Genomic DNA, 22,592 nt, shown 5'->3' with positions numbered 1-22,592 from the left:
GCTAATGATCTCTGAATACCAGGATCTCATGGTGAATATTTAGACGGTTCAGCTGTGGTATGGCAGCTTGAAAAAAGGGAAGTCAGCTGGGAAAAAAAAGAGGAATACTGATAAGTAATCCAATTTCAGGGGTTGCTTTTCAACAAAGACAGGGAAGGACGGATCATGCGACAAAACTCTTCAAGATATTATCAGGACAAATATGTAAACTTGCAGTCTTTCCTCTGGGAAGACTAAGTCATACTGGGACAGTCACAGACAGGATGATGAGTGGAACAAGGAGTCTGATGCCAATGTAGAGGACATAAAAGACATTGTTTCTTAAACAATGTCATAAAAGGACATTGTTTCTTTAGCCAAACAAAATAAAAACATGGTGAAACACTAGCATGTCAATAGTCATGTTAAGTTCCCAACAAGAAGGACAAATCTGAGAGAAGTGACCACAAAGGATTGTGAACAAGTGGTTATTAAAAAGCCATACATAAAGTGAAGATGCAAATTGGATTCCCAGCCATCAGAAGCGTGAGGTTCTGAACCAGCTTTCTTTGAAAGCTCCCCCCCGCCCCCCAGTAGTGAGGGCAAAAATCCATGTCTAAGGCTGAGCTGGATAATACCTTGTGAAAGGAATAGTATGAGGCTGTGCCTGCAAGAGGAGGGGACTGGACACAGTGATCCTTCAGGATGTTCCTTCAAGTTCTGTATTCTGATACAGAGCTGTTGGAACACAGTGAAGAAAACAAAAGGGAAATTCAACTCATGTAAAAGCAGATATTTTTATAAATAAGTCAATAAATGTGTTTCCTTAGGATCATGTAGTGAATGTGGAACACAATCAAAGCAAAGGCAGTGTTGTTATCTTTGCTGATAGAGGTGCATTATCCAATACAAGAGGTCGAATGATTATTGTATTCTTGCTTGTGCATTAGGTTGGGATATATTCTGGTTTTACTCGCCTGGAATTTTTCTTGAGATATGTACATGTTGTAGCAATGCTGTTCATGCCTGTAAACAGGAAGGCTAATTATTACAGCAATATGGATGAGGTAATGGAGCATGACTGTCAGGAGTGCAACTGGTGAGCAGGCAGATAACAGGCTAATGACTGAGACCTTGTCAGAAAAATGAGAGCTCTGTGCAAGATGCCTGCAGTATTGTGCACTGGGGATATGGAGGCTGGAAGTGGCCAAGCACAGTAATTGAGGACACATGGTTTGAGGTGAACACATACTGCTGGTGACGACTGAGGCTCAAATGTGTGCTTAATGAAATGAAGCATTTTAAATAATGGGAAAGTACAGGATGCCGTGTTAGAAGATTTGATTAAATATACGCAGACAGGAGCTGTGATCTGGCTGCTTTCTTGGGTAGCTACATCTAGACCTTCCTATATGCTGTTTGACCAAACAAACATAGAATCAGTGATAGAATGGTTTGGGTTGGAAGGAACCTTAAAGGTTCCAACATCCCTGACATGGACAGGGGCAACCATTAGTTCTAACATCCCTGTCATGGATAGGGACAACCTCCATCAGACCAGTTGGTTCAAAGCCTTATCCATCCTGGCTTTGGTCGCTGCGAGGGATGGAGCATCCACAGCTTCTCAGAACAACCTGTTCCAGTGCCTCATCACCCTCATAGTAAAGAATTTTTTCTTAATATCTAATCTAAACCTGCCTTTTGTCAGTTTGAAGCCGTTCCTCCTTGTACTATCACTACATGTAAAAGGTCCCTCTCCAGCTGTCTTGCAGGCCCCCTTCAGGTACTGTAAAGATGCCATAAAGTCTCTTCTCCAGACTGAACAATCCCAACTCTCTCAGGCAGTCCTCACAGGAGAGGTGCTGCAGACCTCTGCTCATATTTCCGACTCTCCTCTGGACTCACTCCTACAGGTCCACATCCTTCCTATGTTTGAGCCTCCAGAGCTGGATGCAGCGCTCTGGGTCGGGTTTCACTAGGGCTGAGGGGCAGAAATAGCTCTCTTGACCTGCTGGTCGCATGCTAGATGTTGAACAGACAAAGTCTTTCAGGTGAAGCTGGTCTTGAGGGAAGACTGTGGTTAAATGGGATGGGGGATGTAGGATCTATCTCTTGTCAGTGAAAGATAATTGATCTACCAATTGTGACTAGTGGGTATGCACTTGTGAAAAAAAGACTGTTACACAGCTAAGCACCAAGAGACTGTGGAAGCGGCATATCCATCAGAAGCAGACCTTGATGCACATTTAGTTTAATATGAGTGGATTGCTGTAAAAGATGGCTTTCATTGTCTCTCAAGATACCTGCAGTTCTTGCACTCTTGGCATCTTGAAGCTCCAAACACACATAGAGCTCAGAGAAGGTTGTACAAAATTAATCTATATTGAAGAGGCCTTTCCATGATCAGTACAGTGGAAAGAGTTAAAAACCAAATATTTATAGTAGGACAATAACCTTTACCTCTACCACTAGAGGAAATACATGTCTAGCACATTACATTGTGCACAGATAGGATTCTAATGATTGGAGCCCAGCACAAATAACTCATTAAGCTTGTTAATGAAAGCACTCCTCTAATTTAAATTGCTCAGTAAAGTGGTCATATGGAAATCTTAATGGGCAGCATGGCTTGTAAAAGTAAATGAAAAGATGCAAAGTTTCTGTCTCATGTTGGCTACAGATGAGTCTAGTGCAGCACCTCCACAGATACAAGTTTGAATGTGGTAGCCCTCCCCCAGTAGGGGCAAGGCAGCTGTTGAACTTTCAGAGTATTATTATTATTGTACTGCAGTGGCCTTGTGTTCTTGTTCCGTGAGACAGAGTGGCACAAGTTCCCTTAGGGAGAGTGTTCCCAGAAGGTTGCTGGAGGAGCCAGTCAGGAGAGAGCAGCTGGAGAAAAATTCAGCTGAGAGTGTGTGGAGCTGTGCCAAGAGCCTGTGGGCCGGGAGGAATATTCAGAGTCATAGAATGGTTTGTGTTTGAGGGGATCATAAAGACCATCTAGCTCCAAGTCCCCTGCCATGGGCAGAGACACCTTTCACTGGTCCAGGTTGCTCAAAGCCCCATCCAGCACCATCCTGTACTTTAGCAGAGCTGTCAAAGTGAATTGCCCGAGGAGGCTTCTGCAGGTCTAGACTGCCCTCTGAGGAAAGTGAAAACAAGGGCTGTTTGGGCAGCAAACCTGGATATATACTACCAACACTGCAAGTAGGATGCTGCCTAGCTCATTAAGAGGTGAGTTTGGAGGCCCAGATTTGCTGGGTCCCACGTGCCTGGGGAAGAGGCAGTTGCTCACCTGAGATAACCTTGGTGAGGCTGTTGACATCAAAGATCAATCCTTTATCCAGGGTCCAGTGAGTCACAGCTTTTGAAGTTGTTATCAAATACTCCTCAGCTTACAGTCCAGCAAGGAGTTAAAACAGAAATTTAAAGGGGATGCAGCTTTTGTTTTGGACCACAGTGTATCTACCAAATCCAAACAAGAAAGAAAGTGTGCATGTATAGGGAATAACACCTCAGATGCATTAAAAAAAAAATCCAACCTCAAAATAATCTTATGCTTGAAAGTGGTGTTTAGTGATGGTTCTGTTAGTTTGGGTTTGTGGTTTTTTATTGTTTGGGGTTTTGTTTTGGTTTTTTGGTTTTGTTTGTTTGTTTTTTGGGGTTTGTTTGTTTGCTTTGGGGTTGTGGTTGTTTGTTTTTGGTGGTTGTGTCTCTTGGGGGGTTGTTTGTTTTTGGTTTGGGTTTGGTTTGGGTTTTGGTTTGGTTTTTTTTGTTTGGTTGGTTGGTTGGTTGGTTGGGGTTTTTTTGATTGTTTTTGTTTGTTTGTTTCATAGGTGCCACCTAATAAAGGCTGCTTTCTTCAGCTATGCTAGGAGTGACAGATGCAATAGAGGTGATATAGAAAAGCACATGGCCACCCATTTGCCACTTGAGGTGCAGTGTGGAGGGCATTTTTTACTCAATCTACTCCCTTGGCCATGTAAGGGTAGGAGAAATTTTGTGTACAGCATTGGGATTTGAAGTGGAAGGACCATTTATGGAGATCATTCTGCAGCATCTCAGACCCCTTTTGTTATTAAAAAAGCCACATTGCTATCCTTAATTCTATTCTGTGCAAATGTAAACAGCCACCTCTCCAGCCTCTGGTTAATTCATAAAAGGGTGCTTGCAGTGTAAGTTACAGCCACAGCTGAGCTGCAGTAAGGGAGAGAGTGGCAAAAACCCCCCATTTCCCAAGCATGTTCTTAGAGATATACCAGTCATTAACTAAAAAAGTAAAATCAGTAGTTAAATGTGGGAACCAGTCTGTGAAAACTCGCTCAAATACATCATCCAGAGAAAACTGCTGCACTTTCTTTCAAACCCTATGTATCTTCTTCCCTCAAAAGTATATTCTCAGTTAAATCCACATCCAAGAAGGATACTGCAACACAAGCTTTGTATTTCATGGTCACCTCTTTGTATTTCACAGCCACTACTACAAAAAGTGCAGCAAATTGCTTCCTGTGCCCTCTCCTTGATTCGGTCACTCTAAGTGTTTACAAATCATTATCCTGCAAAATAATTGACTCAGTGCTACTAGGACTTGAAACTTTGAACAAATGCTGAAATTACGAACACTTGAGATGTATAAGAATAGTGACAATGGACATTACCATCAACAAAAAGAAAAGGAAGACAGATTTTACTGATTGAACATTTTGCCTGAAGACTAAAGAAATAAGTGTGCTGTTGCAGAACAGAATGTTCTCTGGGCATTAAAAATGATGCATTTTAAATTAAAGGGGGGTGTATTCCCTCTGTGTTTTGAAGTTAAAATTAATGCAATCTCTCATGAAATTCTTTCAGCATGATATGTATGTCTCCTTAAATACCATACTGTATTCACCACACTGTTCTCCTATATTCCCTTCCCTGTCTTTTGCAGGGGAGAAACCACCATGTGCAATAAACTGTTCATGCAGTTTGGTGGCTGTTACACACATTTTGGTAGCTTCTGTGTGTACTCATCTGTGTATATGCTGGGTGGCCTTTTGTTGCTCAGGAAAACAGAAAATCATCCCAGCAGAAGAAAAAACATTCTCCTTTCTGGGTCTTCTGTGAAGACACCAGTACTTTCTGTAGCTGGTGTTTGTGAAGTTGCAGGATCTTTATGTCTTGGACGCATCCAGCACTCCATGACTGCAGTTTGCTGGTTGACTCAAAAGGCGAGAATTGGAAAGATAGATGTGCAGTGTGATTACAGGTTTTGGATTTTTTTTCTTTTATTTTTTTAGAAAATCAAGCTAAAACCCCTCTTAGTTTGTCTTACAAGTAACATTTAATTTAAAGTATTTTTAAGCAACATTTTGAGCCCATGGATTCCTGCCATGTTATAAAACACCTGTCTGCAACATAAAGTGATCTGAAGTACACATCCTGAGACAGAAATGAGTATAGGATATCACCAAAGGAATAAGTGATGAAGCCTGCTAAGACAACAACAAAGACTCTCTGATGTGAACAGTGCTATGAGGAACCTCATGGTATTTTATTAAAAGGTCAGCTGTAACCATCGGGTTGTTTCTTCTCCTGAAGCTTTATAAATGTCATTGGAAAAAAAGTTAAAGAGCAAAAACTGTATGAGCATATGCATTTCATCAGATGTGTATAGTGCTCACAGATAGTAGTCCTACTCTAAAATTTGGGCAATGGTAGCACAAAATTTTGTCTAACACACACATAAATTAAGAGAGACATCCTTTGCTCATAGAACAAAAATAATGACACTACTGAATCAGTATTAAACATAGCTGACCTTGAAAGTACAGTTAAAGAACTGAAATTTCTTCCAGTTTTAAGATTTCATGAGCTTTATACAGAGACCTCAATGCTCTGAAAAAAATCCAGTCAATGCATTGCAGGTGAGCCAAATCTCAATAAGCAAGAAGTGACACTGTCTCTGACGCCACTGCTGGAAGGATGCAACTTGGATATATCAACTACCAAAAATTATTCTGTCAAGTCCAGCTATGTATGCATATGTTGCTGGCATTCAGTATTGTGAGTCTTTTTTGAGGGGTAAAAAAACTGAGCAAATAAAAAATATGTTGTATCAGACTCCTTAATTTTTCTATAAATTTCTCAAGTACATTTTCAGTTGCTAAAGTCTTGTTACTCGTGAAGTTTAAAAATAGTCAAAAGACCTGTAATATTTCCATTTTCATTTCCATCTGTTAGTTGAATGGGGACTGAACCTGAATCCATTAAATATGAATTAACTAAAATCTCTGCTAAACCTAAATAAACAGAACCCTGAACTGTTTCCTCCCTATATTTATAATAACAGGATATCCCAGCCTCTGGATATCCTGGCTCAAGACACCCTGGCATTTATTGCTCTCCAGTGGAAACTGTTTGCATCCTTGACTTCGGTAGAAGTAAGATGGCTCCTGTGGCCTTCACTTATGCAGTTCCACCATGCAAAGCTCTCGGAGCATTTAACAAACCTTGCATAACTTTCACAGAGGTGTGTAATCATGTCTTTACTTTTTCATTAAAGCCAAATTAACTTTGTGAATTTTGAGATGCCACACAAGTAAGTCCTTTGCTTGATCATACCCAAAAGGGTATGTGTGTTATGTGTTGTGGTTTAACCCCAAGCAGCCAAGCCCCATCCAGCTGCTCACTCACCACTGGGATCAGGGAGAGAATGGGAAATGTAATAGCTAGAAAAAACTTGTGGGTTGAGATAAAAGCAGCTTGATAGAAAAAGCAAAATCTGCAAGCACAAGCAAAGCAAAACAAGGGATTAATTCAGTGCTTCCCATGGGCAGGCAGGTGTTCAGCCAGCTCCAAGAGAGCAGGGCCCCCTCACAAGTAATGGTGACTTGAGAAGAGAAACACCATCACTCCAAATGTCCCCCCTTCCTCCTTCTTCCCTCCACTTTATGTACTGAGCGTGATGCCATGGTCGGGAATGTCTCTTTGGTCAGTTTGGGGCACCTATCCTGGCTTTCCTGGCTCTCAGCCTCCCACACGCCCCCAGCTTCCTGACCAGTGTGGCAGTGTAGAAAGCAAAGAAGGCTCTGTATAGTCCCTGCAATAACAGCAGTAAAAAACCTCTCTATATTATCAACCCGGTGTTCAGCAAAATCCAAAACACAGCCCCATGCCAGCCGCTGTGAATGAAATTAACTATCCCAGCCAAAACCAGTGCAGTGAGAAAGGGGTTTGGTTTTCCCTTTTCTTACTTCTTAAAATTTTTTTTATTTTTAATCTGAGCTTGCTTGGAACCCTTAGAGTGAAAAGAAGACATTCTGTCTGCTTCCCTTCAGCTTCATTGTATGCTGGGAACCACAGAGACGTTTTCTCTCTGAGCACTGAGACTCAGAACTTTCACAGCCTTGTATCATGTAAGCCTGGCCAGTTTGGTTGACTGAAGAAGGAAGGAAATTCTTGGAGGTCCTGACTTGAGGTTCAACCAGCTGATTAGGAAGCAACATGCCAAAACTTCAAACAGAGTGTAATAACTGTTGACTTAGTGTTAAAGAAATGATGACAGACCACTTAGTGTTAAAATTTGCTGACAGACAGCAAATATTTTTGTCACATTCTTTTGCCCATACCTTGGTGGGAAGAGAAAGAAGTAGAGGAAAATAGGAAGGACAAAACAATATTCCATTGCAGAGAAATAATGAAAAGGTTATGTTTGCATCTTAGCAACTCATTTCAAGATTGATGCCTTGCTGGAGGGTAGCTGTTGACTTATGGCAGTATTTGACTGCGGCACTGAATTTATGTTACTTGGCAACAGTAACACACATTAAGTAGGAATGCAGCACACCTCCTTGGCTGGGCCAGCCTGCATCTCTTTAATCATGCACACCAGCATGTGAGACAGGTTGGATCTGTGGCTTCAGCCAAATTCCTAGTAAAATTTAAGTGCAGATGCCTCTCACAAAATTAAAGGTTATTTTAACTACATTTATAGTCCAAAAATACTTGTCACAACACAGGGAGGACCCTTACTTTTCTTTCAAGGACACGAAATGCTTAGCACATCTGAGCTTATAAGGTCTCTCTGCAGGGCACAAGGCACTGAGCTACCCAAACTCTCAGGATGCAGCTGACTTTTCATGTGGTTTGGCCACCTTAGAGGAAATTGTCCTTTCCAGTGCAGCTGAGGAGGGAAATGTTTCTTATAGTGTTAAGGGACACTCATAGATGTATAAAGAAAGTCACATAAAAAAGAAAAATAACTCTAAATAAGAATAGCTGATGTTTACCAGTTTGTTCAATGAATTTTCCTATTTTTATGTTGGACCAATTTGCTTAGGTCCTATATTTTCAAATTTGTTGCCCAAGGTAATAAACAGCAAGCAAGCTAAACTTTAGAACACCAACAATTAGCAGGTACTGCTCAGAGCAAAAAGGAGAAAATGAGTCCCATGCATCTCTAGATGAAAGCAGGTAGAGCAGGACCCCTCCACCCACCCTCCACCCATCTCTCTGCCTGTGATGGGTTGACGTTGGCTGGCTGTCATTTGCCCACCAGGCTGCTCACTTGTTCCCCATCCTCAGCAGAACAGATGGAAAAAATAACATGAAAAAACTCCTGGGTTGAGATAAGGACAAGGATGTCACTTATCAATCACTCTCATGGGTGACTCACCTTGGGGAATAGCAGTTTAATTTACTGCCAGTTAATAACAAAGAAGGATAATGGGAAATTAAACATAATTACCTTCCCCCCCCCACTCCCCACCTCAGTCTTTCCAGGCTCAACTTCTGTCCTGAGTCTTCCACCTCCCCTTCACTCCCCAAGTGTCCCATGGGAATGGGAAATGGGGATTGTGGTGTGTTCTTCCTTCTCTTCTCCTTCTTCCTCTCATATCGTCCCTATTTCATATAGGGTTCCACCTATGGGAGACAAACCTTCACCACCGTGGGTTCTTCCCACAGGCTGCAGTGCTTCAAGTTCTCTAGCATGGAGCATTTCTAGATGTCTTGTTCTTCGGGAATGGGCTGCTCCAGTGTGGTGGGTCCCCTATGGGCCACAAGTCCTGCTAGGATGGTCTCTGAGCAATCTTTAGAAACAGTCCTGGGAGAGGTGTTGCAGCCGTGCACCCTTCTGGCTCCCTGCCATTGATGGACAAAAGCTGCCTGGAAGGACAAATAAGTTGTATCCAACACTTCAGATTGGTTCAGTGTGGCATTTAGAGTGATATAAAAAGATGCCCCTTGAACAGATGAGGAGATAAAATTCAGGAGCTTTAAGCAATGACAATTTCAGCAACTAAGTGTATCCATGTCAGAGATCTAAAATAAGTGAGCAGAGAAAATAAATACTGAAAACTTCCACATGTGGAAGAGAGGGGGAATCTTGCCTCTCAGACAAACCTCATTTGAAAACATTGAAAACTATTTAGTAGAGTTGCAACCTAAAAGAGAAGAAGAACTGAAGCTGAAATGGAGCAAGGAGTGCAGAGCATTAACATTTCTCTCTTGTGCCATTGATTGAACAAACATATAAATAAACTACATTCTGACACATTGGCTTATAGCAATGGATCTAGAGGAAATGGAAAAGGAGAGAATCATGACAAAACATTTATTTTGGATTTGCTTTGCAAAATGAGAAAACTATGTAGCAGTTTAATAAAACATAGTTTCCATTATAATTAACTTAGCTTCATTTGCATTACAATACAGTGCAGCTTGAACACTCTGCATATATCCTAAAGATTTCATGAGAAGATCAGCTTTTAATCAGCTAAGGTATAAAGCTCTACAGTTACACTGAACCAAAGTTACATTGCCAAGGCCACTCAGCTGACGTTTTCTGAATGTCATTCCTATTACTCATTCATTAAAAATCATCGGCTTTCATTAGAAGCAGGATTGAGCAGAGCACTTCAAAAACCAGAAACCTGATGATTCAATCTGAGGGATCAAAGTATCAGAATTTCTCGAACTTTCCTTGCATTATCTCAACAAAAGTTGAGTGTGTCAGTTTAGTTTAGAAAACCAATACTTTTTTATTTTATTTTCTTTTTTCAAACAAAGAAGAAATATTTGTGGTTAAATTCTGGGTGTTTGATCTGATGAAGAATCTCTGCAAATAAAATAGTAGGAGCAAGACAATTGCTGTGATACACTACAGTTTTAAAAGCATTCCCACCTTGAACACAGTGAGAAAAAGAGGGGAAAACCAAAATGCCCCCCAAAATAAATATAATAGCAAAAACCCGATAATGAAAGGTGCTTCTTGAATATGTTCTCAAGCTAACATAGCTGGTGGAAAAAATCTGTTTGAAAAAATATTGGAAGTATGATGTGATTAGACAGAATCCATGTGGGTATTTTTTGCTTCTTTTCTGCAGAAGGGTATTGCTATGTAGGTTTACCTTACCTTAAAATGATTTCCAGTTTGAAACTTCTAAATAAAAAGAGTGGTTAGAAAAACTACTGGAAAGATGATGCTTCATTATATTAGATTTAGATTCAATTTTGAAGCTATGACTAAATAGCTTTTAAATTAATGGAAAAAATGGCAATCTATTTTTAAAATATACTGCCTTTTTCTGACAATACTGTTTTCACTGTGCTCTTTCTTACTCTCTGGCTGACTTCTCAGAAAGAAAGAGATTAGAAGAGGAGAATGGAAGCTGAATAACAGCACATCTTGTTCTTTGGGAAAGATCAGTGAACACTTATAGACTAGCTACAAGGGGAGGGAGAGAAAAACTGTCAGGATTGTGCAAAAATCTATAGCAAAATTAAAACAATTTAAGAAATGTTATAAAATTAATCAAACTTTTTATCTTCCTTTTTTTTTTTATTTCTGCTAGATGATAGCTTGTAATTGGAAAATTATTTATTATGGTGACAATTGGGCACCAACAGAAAGCAACACACTGTGCTGGTGAAATGACAGTGCTGTTGTGTTTCCAGGCAAATTAAAGGTCTTTGATGAAGTGCTCTGCAGCTTATGCAGTTGGTGTGAGTTCTGGGAAAGCAAAATCATACTGAAGTTGTCTTTCCTTGCCTAAACCCCTATACCTGCCTACTTACAGTGCTCTTGTGTAAAACTCTCATTGGATGCTAGCAACTGTATGACAGTGGCATGGTGGCAGGGCAAGGGTTAAGAGGTAGGATTTCTGCTGTCCATGCTCAGATGCTTCACAGTTTCACAGATGAAGGCTGAGATGCCTTTCATAGCTGTCCAATTACAGAAAAGATTCCCTGTCTCATCAGAGGAAGTGTTATGTCAGAAATGTGCAGTAAACGGACTGAGTGGAGGTAGAGGAGGGAATCTATGACAGGCACAGTTTTATCTATTAAGAGTACATTAAGTGATATTAAAAGGTGCTTCCAAATATTTTAATGGTGGGTTTTGTTGGATTTCTTGGACCGTTAATTAATATCTCTCTCTCTCTCTACAGTGCCTATTACTGTTTTAAATTCAAACAGTGTGTTGATTGTAGATGGAGACATTAAGGAAGATTTATATGTGTAAAACCCAGTGAAAAAAATGTATCCATGTGTGTCTAAAACCATATCCATGGACCAGCACTAGAAAACATGCTGTTTTTTGCAGGATGGAATTGTCACCCTACTGAATTTTTTGGGAAGTTTTCCGTACATTTCAGAAGGTCCTTTGGCCTTTTTTTTGTTGTTAGAATGTAATTAATATTTTAATTCTGGTTCTCCTATGAGATGCAGGTTAAAAAAAAAAAGCAAAAAGAAAAATATCCAAATCCTTAGCCATGAAAAGATAGAGAAGAAGGATGAGTCTGTTTGCACATAGAGAGAAGACCTAGATGGTGTCATGGATTAAAATAACTTTTTTTTTGAAAGGAGGAAACGACGTTATTATGAAAGCAATTCTGGGTAGCATAAAACACATGTTCAAAGATGGAGGATTTTCAAATAGAATTAACAGCTTGGATATGAACCTGGAAGTTTGTTCTATTTAGATTTTGACCCAGCATGTGAATGGAAAAGCTCTAAATTGAGTAAATTTGAAGTGAATTGCTAAAGACTGAAGAGGAATTAGGAAAGCACATCCCTTTCAGTGCAAGACAGAGAAATTCAATAAATAAGGATTACTAGCCTGTCATTTTTTTGCTATCAGCAACATTCCTTCTAAAAATCAAACAGTTCTATAATGATCTCTAATATCTCTGTGCTGCTTCTGGGTGAAAACTGTCAAATATGTACATTGGTTGCAACATTTAAATAAAATGGCACCACATTTAAAATGTATCCTGAGGTATAGCTGAAGAAAATTACAATAATGTTCTTTGTATTGGAAAATAAAACATTATTTATTAAATTAAAATCAGATGCATAAAGTATGTCCTACTTGCAGGAAGGTCAACTGCTGAGAACAGCGTCGCTTCACCTAGATAATTTCAATCCTGTTAGGACTGCCAAGCACAGACCATTTTTACAGCTCAATATGAATAATAAATGGGTGGTAAAAAGCCCCAGATGAGGGCACAGCAAATCTCATTGTCTTCTCTTTGCAGTGTGTTGTTTTGTGCAGCTGTTCAGAGCACATAAAAATAGCTACCATGCTCTGTTGTGTTTTGTACATCACTTCTGTTGTGTCGCTGTAATGGGCTGATCAAAGCACCAACTGGTGGAGAGGTAATGTCTGATAGCTGAAGTGTGAACCTTTCTGTTCATTGCAAAAGCTCTTCAGAATGCTGCACTGGGCTCTTTCCAGGGCTGCACACAAGGTTGTAGGCTTTGGTGGCCGAAGTCCTATAGATTCGCACACTGAATGAAGCAAATTTTAATGAAATAATTTTAAAATTTGTCTTGTTGTAATTGCAGCTGGAATGAATTAACTAGAGAAGTACCTAGCATAGAGCAGATGTGCAAAATTGCCCTGAATGTGTTGGTCTTTAGCTAATTGTTTACAGAAGACTGAAAACTTGCTAGTCCTGCAACTACTTGGTCTTTATTGTTCTTTAATATCAATATCAAAATAAAGATCACTGATTTCAGCTGATATTGGAATAGTAGCCTAAAAACCTTCTGAAATGAATGTAATATAAAAGTATAGGAAAAACTGCTAACAGAAATCTTAGAGCCTAATTCTGCTCTGAAATACACCCGTCCTGGCATCCTTAGGTGCTGCGTCTTTGAGGGGAAAAGGTTGTTCATTTCATATTACTTACACAGAGCAGGATGAGCTTTCCTTAACTGCAACCAGAACAGCAAGGTAATTGCAAACATTTTCAGGCAGGCTTGTGAAGAACATAATTTTTGTTCCCTTTTAAACTTCACTGAGTTTAAGGAATTCACATATACCTGTGTTCTTCAACTTCTAAGAGATCAGTGGGAGTACCAAGCAAAGCGAAGCTATCAGCAGAGGCTGAAATTCACTGAAGACAGTACACAGCTTCACTGGGAAACTTTTATGGGGTCTTCAAACTGAAAAATACCAATGACTTACATCAAAGACCAGAAAACATTTTCTCCTTCTGGCCATTTCTCATTTGGTTCATAGAGTTCTGCTTTATTTCTGTGCGAAGGAGGCTGTGTGCTCAGATTCATTATACAACTGAGTCTGAAACTCATTTCATGACTCACACTTTGATGCTGACCTCTGCAGCTGCTTTGATTCTCAGCATTTAAAGAGGGAGTATGAGTCAAAAGGCTTTCATTGCAAAGATGCTGTCACATTATTATAGACTTAGGCTGAAACTAATTTAATGAATGAGGATGCTCTCTGTATCAAAGATTGCTTCCCACGGTCAGATACATCACCTTACATCACCAAAGACCAACAGCAGCTGCTAGTTTTGCTAAGCTTAAACTTATATATATACGTACATATATGAAAATGGCAAGGAAACCCCTATGCTCCCTCTTGAGCAGAGAGCAGGCTTCCAGTAACACACAGGAGGTGCTTTTGCATTTTTCTCAATAAATGGAAATTATCTAGAGGCCTGTCAAATTATCTGTGGGAAATATCTCTGCCTGTGCCAGCCCTGTGGTGTGTTTTGCAGACTCCAGGACATCTAGGCAGCTGATTCATACTACTGAGGTGATAAAAATGTGTGCATCATTAAGGGGTACTCTGAAGAGCCACAACTCTCCAGGAACAAAGTAGCATCTGTCTCTTCAGTCTGCCATAAAGAAACTAGCATGATTTTTCCCCCATTTTCCTTTCTCTATTACTTTCTACTTAAATTTTACCCTGGAATTAGAAAAAAAGCCTACAAAAAATGGATGAACCACATGCCAAGAGACACATCTCCTATCCTCATGGCAAGAAAAATTTATTCCTAAACTCTTCCTGATGGATGTTTCATTAGCTGAACTAGGAAAACCCCTGGGATGGGCTTACATTACATCCCCAGGCAACCTGTCTCAGAGATTTCCATTGCCTTTTAACTAGAGAATTTTTTATGTCCCTAATGTCCACCTTAATTGTTGCTGCAGTTTGTGTCCTTCATGTCATATCCCTTCCCATGCTGATGGATTTGAAGGCTGGTTCTGTGTCTTTCTTCACTCGCTTCCTCTCCTGATTAAACTGTTCTTTTATGTTGTTGCATAGGCCACATGCCCTAAGATTCTGATAATTTTTATTATTACAGATTTTTGCCTTAAAACAGTGAAAAAGTAATTATTTGTATAAAATAATCATGCTAAATTTTGTAAAGACCAGATCCTCAGGGCTTGATGAACAAAACTTTTTTAATGAAAGTAATGATTATGGAGAACTTTTAGAGAATCTAAGATTGATGCTTAAATGTTGTTTAAGGCAACATAAATGCATTCACACACAGAATACACATAAAGGATTCCACACATATGAAAATCACAGGCAGTCTGCAAAGATAGAGACCAAATGTATAAATTCAATGTTTCATTCCTGACTGTCTTGAATTGTTGCCCTAGAAAGGCATGAAAATGATGGATAAAGAAGAACAGCTTATCTGTAACAGCTCTTAGATATATTTAAGTCTCCTAAAGCAGTTTTTCATGAACAAAAGCACTTTACTGGAAGGTGAAAAATGAATGTTTACCGGAATGCCACTTATGCAATCTGAAAGGAATGCTAATAGAGTGTATTTTGTCAGTGATATTTGTTGTTATCAACTGAGATGAGCCTATGTGTTTGATGGCTTTATGAATTTCCCTGGAAACATTGTTATCCTGTAGACTTGGATGGAAATCACCATAAATGTCATCCTCCTTTAGATCCAGATTCTTCAGAACATTTAAGAACATATTTAATTCTGAATAAAAGTTCAATACTTCAGTGAGAAACAAATATGTACTTAGCATTAAGCACATCTTAAAGGACTTTTGCTAAATCACAGTGTTATTTTCAGGTAGTTTCATTTTCTTTAGCATTCAATGATTCAGTGCTATATGATTTATTGCTTGTTACAATGCATCTTTCATCACTACCTTTCCTGTTCCTTTGTTGTTCAGATGTGCATTGCTGCTATAAATAATGCTGTTGTGTGAATATGAAAAAAGAGTTTCCTCCAGCAACTATCATTGTATGCTGTCACAAAGTTTGTGAAGGTTAAAGATTAATGCTTAAATAAGGTACTTAATACTGTTCACATCATATATCATATATCTTCTATGCACTGGCATTATTTTTTCCTCTTTTGCTAAGGGAAGATGTGTTATTGTTATTCAATATGATGGTTGCAATAGCTATTTGAAAACACTGAACAGTTGTTTTATAGCTGCAAATGATGCAGACCTTTAAAGTTTGGACCATTTACTGAAGAGATGATGGGCTTGTCTCGCTTTGCTCCTGTCTATTACATAAATTTTCTGGATGAGAATTCATTGTGCTGTGTGCTAATGCTCTGATGCTTACCTACACCTAAAGGAGGGACTGCAAGTTTTAAGTTTCTTGCAGCTGAGAATACATAAATGTAGATGAAGGTTTAAGCAGCATGAAAAAGCGCTCAGTTAGCTCAAGATTTTCGTCATTTTGTTTGTTGACTTTTAAGATCTTTCCTCTAAGCACCCATGTCTTCTGCCACAAACCGTGTGGATCTTACCTGCTCAAATCAGTGCTCTCTGCTCTCCTAGCTGGATGTCACAAGGGCTGATGGAGAGCAGCAGTGCAAAGTCCTCTTGTGAGTTTGTAATTGCTCTGACAAATTGCTGTACTGAGTAGGATCTATAGATGAGAAGATGTTTCCAGCAAACCCCTGATAGGAGGTTTAGGAGACACTGCCTTTCATGGCATTGACATCTTGTGGACAGTAAAAAGAATCATTACTGACTGACAGGCAGAACTCGACAAAACAGCTGCTAGTAGGGTAGGAGGTACAATACTCTTTTACTAAAAGACAGTGATTTATTTGAAGTTCTGGATCTCACACACATCAGGCTTAGAGTGTGCTTTCTGAATCCCAGGCAGTTCCAGCAGAGCCACGCCAGAGCTTGCACTGTGTCTGTGTGAGTTAAGGAAATCGAAAGCTCATTAACTTTTGGCTCTCAACAGACAGCTGCTCACTGAAGAGCTCTCTCAGATCTTTGGCTTGTCAATTTGTACAAGAGTTTGGAAACAGGAAGTGGAAGAATAGGTACTTGGGGAGAGAAGAGAAGAAAGTTTCCATGAGCTAGAAATTCTGCTTTTTATCTTCCATTTCTCGCTAGGGTAATGAAACTTGTCTGTGCAGCAGCTGGAAATACTTGAAGGTGTAGGTATGCCCATGGATACAAGACAGTGGAAAATTCAATGATGTGGGAGGACTAGGTGAGCAGTAGTGTGACATACTGTGGTGAGCTTTATGTAATTTGTCAGCTGTGTACTTCTTTCAACTTTTGGCTGGAGCCATCTGGAACAGCCAGGATCAGTGTGTCAGTAGCCTGTAATCACCTTGAGAAACCCACCCTGCTGTCTCCTGCATCTCTGGGGTATTTTCTTCTGGTTCCAATGGGCAGCATGTAGGGCTTCTGTTGGAGATACTGAGGATGAGTGCTGCTGCTGATTTTTAAACATCAGCAGAGATAGTTGTCCTTTATCTTTTTCACAGGTAAAATTCATGGAGTATCTACTCTTCCTGCTGTCACTGATGGTCTGTCAAGCCTCTATTTGCTTTTCAAAACAACCCATCAATGTTTAGCTGGTTTTTATATGCTGGATTTGTCCTCAAAATTCCACCTGAGTTTGAAAAAAAGCATGATGCCTCACACATAGGGAGCAGCTGATTTCTGCCTTTTAAAATGCAGACCCTGTACTGTGTGCTTAATTTTCAGAGAATGCATGGAGTTAAACTGGTCTTTGGAAAACCATCTGGAGAGAAAAAAGTGTCATGATACTGCAAAATGCTAGAAACTGATCAGCCACTTGCAAGCTGCTATCTCCAATATTTCATATGCCTGATTGTGGTAGTGGACTTCTGAGAAAGTTGGTTTTGGTAGCATCAATGTACTTTACAATAAAGGCAGGCCATAGGACAGCTGTGTCTATTGATTTTTTAAATATAATCATGGCACAATGATTGTGCACAAATGAAATTTCATCTTGTTTCTTCAGGTTAAGGAACAAACTAAATTTTCGCTGTGAAATGCGAAAAAAATCACATTTGCTTTGGTCTCCAGAAGAAAGGTAGGTGTCAAGAGGTGTGAAGCTTCATTTTAAAACCATGCTATTTTCCCACTCCACAGGTGTAGGGGATTCACCAGGACAAGCTTGACAATTCCCCTCCTTCAGTGGATTTGGTTTGTTTGCTCCTGCAAGCAGGTTCCCTGTCCCCAGAGAGTTTGTCCTGCTGCAGCTGAAACCCTGCCATCAGAAATCAAATGGAAATGTGTTAATTAATGAGGAGTCTTTATGAAGTGAAGTATATCACCAGAATGCTGCCACTCAGGCAGTGTGGTCACTTTATAAGCTGGCTCCACTAGCAGGTGTTGCCTTGGGTGGCTTTCAGGTTGCTCCATGCTGTAAAATTAACTGTTGCTCACCTCTTTACTTTTAATTGCTGGTGTCAAATTGTTGAGTTCACTCTTCCATTTGCAAGGCAGCAGTGAAGGTGCAGAAACCACTGATAGCTGAACTCATTATTTATCCACTTAATAGTGTTCAGGAGGGACATTCTGTGGTTTAATGGTCTCTGCTATAAAAAAGCATTTAAAAACTCAGTCACTGAGTTGATGCTGCTGGAAGTGGCCAGAAACCTTAACCTACATGCCATTGGAACTCTATCCCTCACTTTGCATGACTCTGTTCCCTCAGCTGGGACACTTGAGGCTCCTGGGGGACACCCTGCACTGGAGGTGAGCTTTATTACACTTGGGCAAAGGGGCTGAGCCCAGGTGAGAAAGGCACCTCTCTGTTACCCAGCTCTTCTTACCACCCACCAATTTCTTACCTGATTGACACCAGGAACAGAGGAGAGGAGGAAAAATGTTCTGCCTCTGACCTGAACTGAAGGGTGCTGCTTTTAAGTGATGACACACAGATACTATCTGGGTTCATCTGCAGGCAAACCACTAAGAACTAGTAAGAGGCCAATGTGATAAAATCTTAATGGCGTTTTTGCTTTCAGAAGCAGTGTTCAAATTAGCAAAGACTTTCAGCTAAAATAACAGGTCAGAGAAATTTCAACTTCAGCACTTTCTCCATGGAATATTTAATTTTCTTCATTTTACAAGTTTTGAAACATTATAGCTTCATCTACTTGAAATTAAACTAAAAAAAAGCTGTTACCTAAAGCAACACAGCTGAAATTTTCTATTTTCATTTCATTATGAGTGAGATCATACCTCCTGTCCTCATAATTTATTAGCACAGTTCCAAAAAGTAGTGCAGGAGAAAAGGTACAGAAGGTGAAATGCATACCTAGTCTCAGCTAGACAGAGCTAAGGATATGCTATGATGTAGTACAGGCTCAGGTTAATTTTGGGCAGGTACCACAAAGATTTCACTGCTGACCTAGTATTGAGTATCTAGAGAGTCTGGGATGAATTAATAAAACATGTATTTTTCTTTTTTTCTTTTCTTTTCAATTACAAAAACGGAATGAGAAATTTTACATATATATTATACATATGTATAATTCACGGTTCTGTCTTTGAAGTCTAATCTATTTGATAGTCTGGGACAGTGATTTTAAATTCAGCTATGCCTAATTATTTGATCTTCTCCTTCGACTCTCTCTTCTTCTCCAAACAGAAGAGATTTATCTTTGGACCATGTTAGGATTTGAACAGAACAAATTAGATGTTGACTGGACTTTTTTTAAAGCATAATTAAAATGCAGGTCCAAGTCACACTTCCATACCTTTAAGAAAACTTTTTATTACATTAAATATTTAATGCTCAGACAGTTAATCCATACTAATCTTACAGGACCATGCAGTGACTGTAAAATTGCAGGCCATCAATCCTTTCCTGAGCTCCTTGGATGTATGATAAACATATGGGCTAAGACTGCCTTATAGAGTTCAGGCAAACACTCCTTGAAGTTGAGCCATGTTTAAATCAGTAGACCAGATCATCCAAGTCTGTTCCCTGCTCCATCCAAGAGATGCTGCTCCCTGCTATACTAACTATTTGGTAATTACTGGAGTGTGCTCATCAGGAGGAGGATCACCTGCTTTTTTTGGCCTTACCCGTGCTCTGATGCAGGGCAGGGACCATGACCACTTGAGCAAGGGACACTGATGCTCATCAAACAGGGCAGCAGAGATGGACAAGCCTTTGCCTTAGACTTCCTGCATGTTGGGACTGAAGAAATGAGGCAGATGAAAGACAAAAAAAATCCACTTGAGGTCCCAGGTTTTTAAGGACAGAAGCTCTACAAAAAAAAAAAGTGCAAAGTTCTCCAGTAGAGCTTTTGTTTTTGTTTCTTTCTTTAGATCTTACTTTCAGTTTGTTGCTCATTGCTTTTTACTTTCCTATACTTCTGGTATGAGTTATGAACCTATTACATAGATTTTTGTGTGATCGGGGGTTTTTTTTTGGTTTTATTTTGGTTTGAGTTTTTTGTTTGTTTGCTTGGTTGTGTTTAGGTTTCTTTAAGTGGGTTTTTTTTTTCCAACTAACTATCCATTCATTGTGTCTCAATGATTTCCAGTACAGGAAGCTCTGGAATTTAGCCTGAGTAATTTAAATTCCTACTACATATCTATATATATATATATCTATATATATACATATACATGTGTATAAATTTATGTAAATTTACCAGATATTTCATTTTAAGAAATGGTGCTGTTAAAGGATCACAGGTGTCAAACTCCTTATAAAAGGGAAGGTTAGTTTTGATAAAAAAGTTAAGAATCATAGCTTTTTCACTCTTGATGGCTCAAAAAGAATATTTTTAGCATTTTTTTTAAATTACATTGGTTCAGTAAAATATCTATTCCTTTCGTATCGGTGCTGGAGGGAATTCAGACATGTCTACTGGCATTTCTATTATGAAACAAATAATGCAAGATTTAAAATTATTTTTTTCACTGAAACTGTCATGGATTGCTGCTTTATAGAGAGAAAGAGAATGGAGGGGGCCAGGCACCAGCAGGTATCCCATGAGATGCTCTAATTTGTGTCATTCCTTTCTCAAGGTGGTGAAAGACATTTCCAAACTTTCACACCCTGCAGCAGGGCTGGATTACTTGGATCTTAGTTCCCTAAAACACCAGCTGCTAAGGTCTGCAAATAAACAAAAACCAATTGTGTGTGTGCATGCTTCAGCTTTTTGATGACAATCAAGGCCTTCTGTAGAAAGAGAAGTAAAACTTTTTGCAGTATGATCATGAAATTAAAAATGCAGTTAGGTCTATCACTAGCCGGTAGACTTTCTAACCAATTTCACTGTTAAGCATGGTGAAATATGTAGCAAAAGGACAGATCCTCAGTGATGTTCAAGCAGTGTTTCTTCAGCTCCTAACAGCAGATTTTCAAAGTTTTCTAAGGAGACTCACATGATTCATTTTTTTGACGTTTTGAAAGCATGTTAAAATCCCTTCAGATAGTCCTATGAATAAAAATATAAAATTATTCCTTTTTTGAAGAAAAAATATATGAAATGAGAAGTCACCAAATACATTTCATTTCTGTAGAGAAAAAATTCAAAAGCTCTGTATGCATATGAAATTATTTTGCTCATCACCTTCCCAAAGAAGACAGATTTTAATTAATCCTTTCTCTGAGAAAGATATTAAATCCTCATCTAATCCCCGAGCAGCAGTTCATATAAAGTCTGGAATCTTTTTTGCATGTTCGTAACCACAGAAAACATTATTTTCTCCTGAAGCAAATTGTGCTACAAAAGCTTTGAACGCTTTGAGCGTAGAGACATTTTCTTTTTCCTTCATTTAATCTCTCACTGGCTTGATACATGTGGATGCATAACAATATTTTTTTTTCCTTCCCAATTTTCTTTCTGTTCCAGAGATAAAACCTTAGGAACTCTTCAGCAATTTTGGTCTTTTTAAAAGTTCTGAAAACTTAACTCTGAGCAGCAGGTGCAACGAATGTCTCCCACACTGATTTCTGGTTTGCTTGTAATGACTTTAGCAAATTGGGTATTGTATTTGCTACTTCATATATTCCGCCCACACTACTGTTATGCACTTGAAACTTCTCGCCCTCCTGCTTCCTAGATGATACTTATTATTTTATCCTGTATTCCTTTAGTACAAGAACAATATTACCTGTTTCAGAGGTATGTTTGGACAGGCACTGGAAATTTTTCAGCTAACTAAAGGAGATGTTGTTTTATCTGTATAGACAGTAAATAATCTCTGCTTATACATATAGGCATATATATGTATAGGCATATGTGAAAAGAATCCACAGCTTACCTCCTAAAAGCAGCAAGCCACATCAGCTGCTCACATGCTTGGGCACAACCTGTGAGCTGAAAAGGGCTGAGCCCATTTATTTACATGAAGATCTGGTGCTGCTGGTCCTCAACTTACTGCACATAAAGCAGCTGTCCTCAATGCCATCGTGAGGGTAATCATGCCCACTCCAAAAATACCCTAGTTCACATTTCTCTGAGCATTTGTATCATTATACCCACATTTACAATGGCGAGGAAAGAATCATTAGCAGGAGATATCCACATCATTGTCACCTTATTCAAATGCGGGTGATCTAAGAGACACAACAGTCTCAAAATGTGGGAACATAAAAATGATGGATTGAGTTTATTTGCCTAGTTAGAATTTGCTGCCTGTTTGGTGGCTGGGGATGTGAACACTTACAGCAACTGTATCGACAACCTTAAAGTGGTTGCCAAATTTTGTATTTTTCTTTAGACAGTCTTGTTTCTTTGAACTGTGCTCTCTGTGTTCAAGTCAGCATGTGAGGCAGGCCTGTTTCACTTCTTCATTGGATTGGAACCGCAATTGAGTGGTTTTATTTGTGCAGAAATGGAAATGATAGCAGTTCATTTCCACATTTTTAATGAAAATTTATTTCACAGTGTGATCAGGAACATCAATGTACTGCTAAGGAATATCAGATAATATACGAAGAAGTATGCCTGAAAAATATATTAGCAATAGACTATGTCATTCTGGAAATGAAGGTTTGTATCACACCAGACTAATCTACATTTACATTATAGTCTAAAAATAGCTTGCAGAAGACTACTTTTTTGTATGCAAAATATATT

At 39.2% G+C, this 22,592-nt stretch overlaps 1 protein-coding gene across 1 annotated transcript in view; it reads left to right on the top strand.

Moving 5' to 3' along the window:
- The window catches only part of NPSR1 (neuropeptide S receptor 1), a 91,861-nt gene that overhangs the window by 1,017 nt on the left and 68,252 nt on the right, over window positions 1-22,592 (top strand). The gene's annotated exons all lie outside the window — the stretch shown is intronic.

This window comes from Geospiza fortis, unplaced genomic scaffold (assembly GCF_000277835.1).
Source record: "Geospiza fortis unplaced genomic scaffold, GeoFor_1.0 scaffold346, whole genome shotgun sequence".
Lineage (NCBI taxonomy): Eukaryota > Metazoa > Chordata > Aves > Passeriformes > Thraupidae > Geospiza > Geospiza fortis.
Note: the sequence above shows the minus strand (reverse complement) of the source record. Positions and strands in the feature narration are given on the sequence as shown.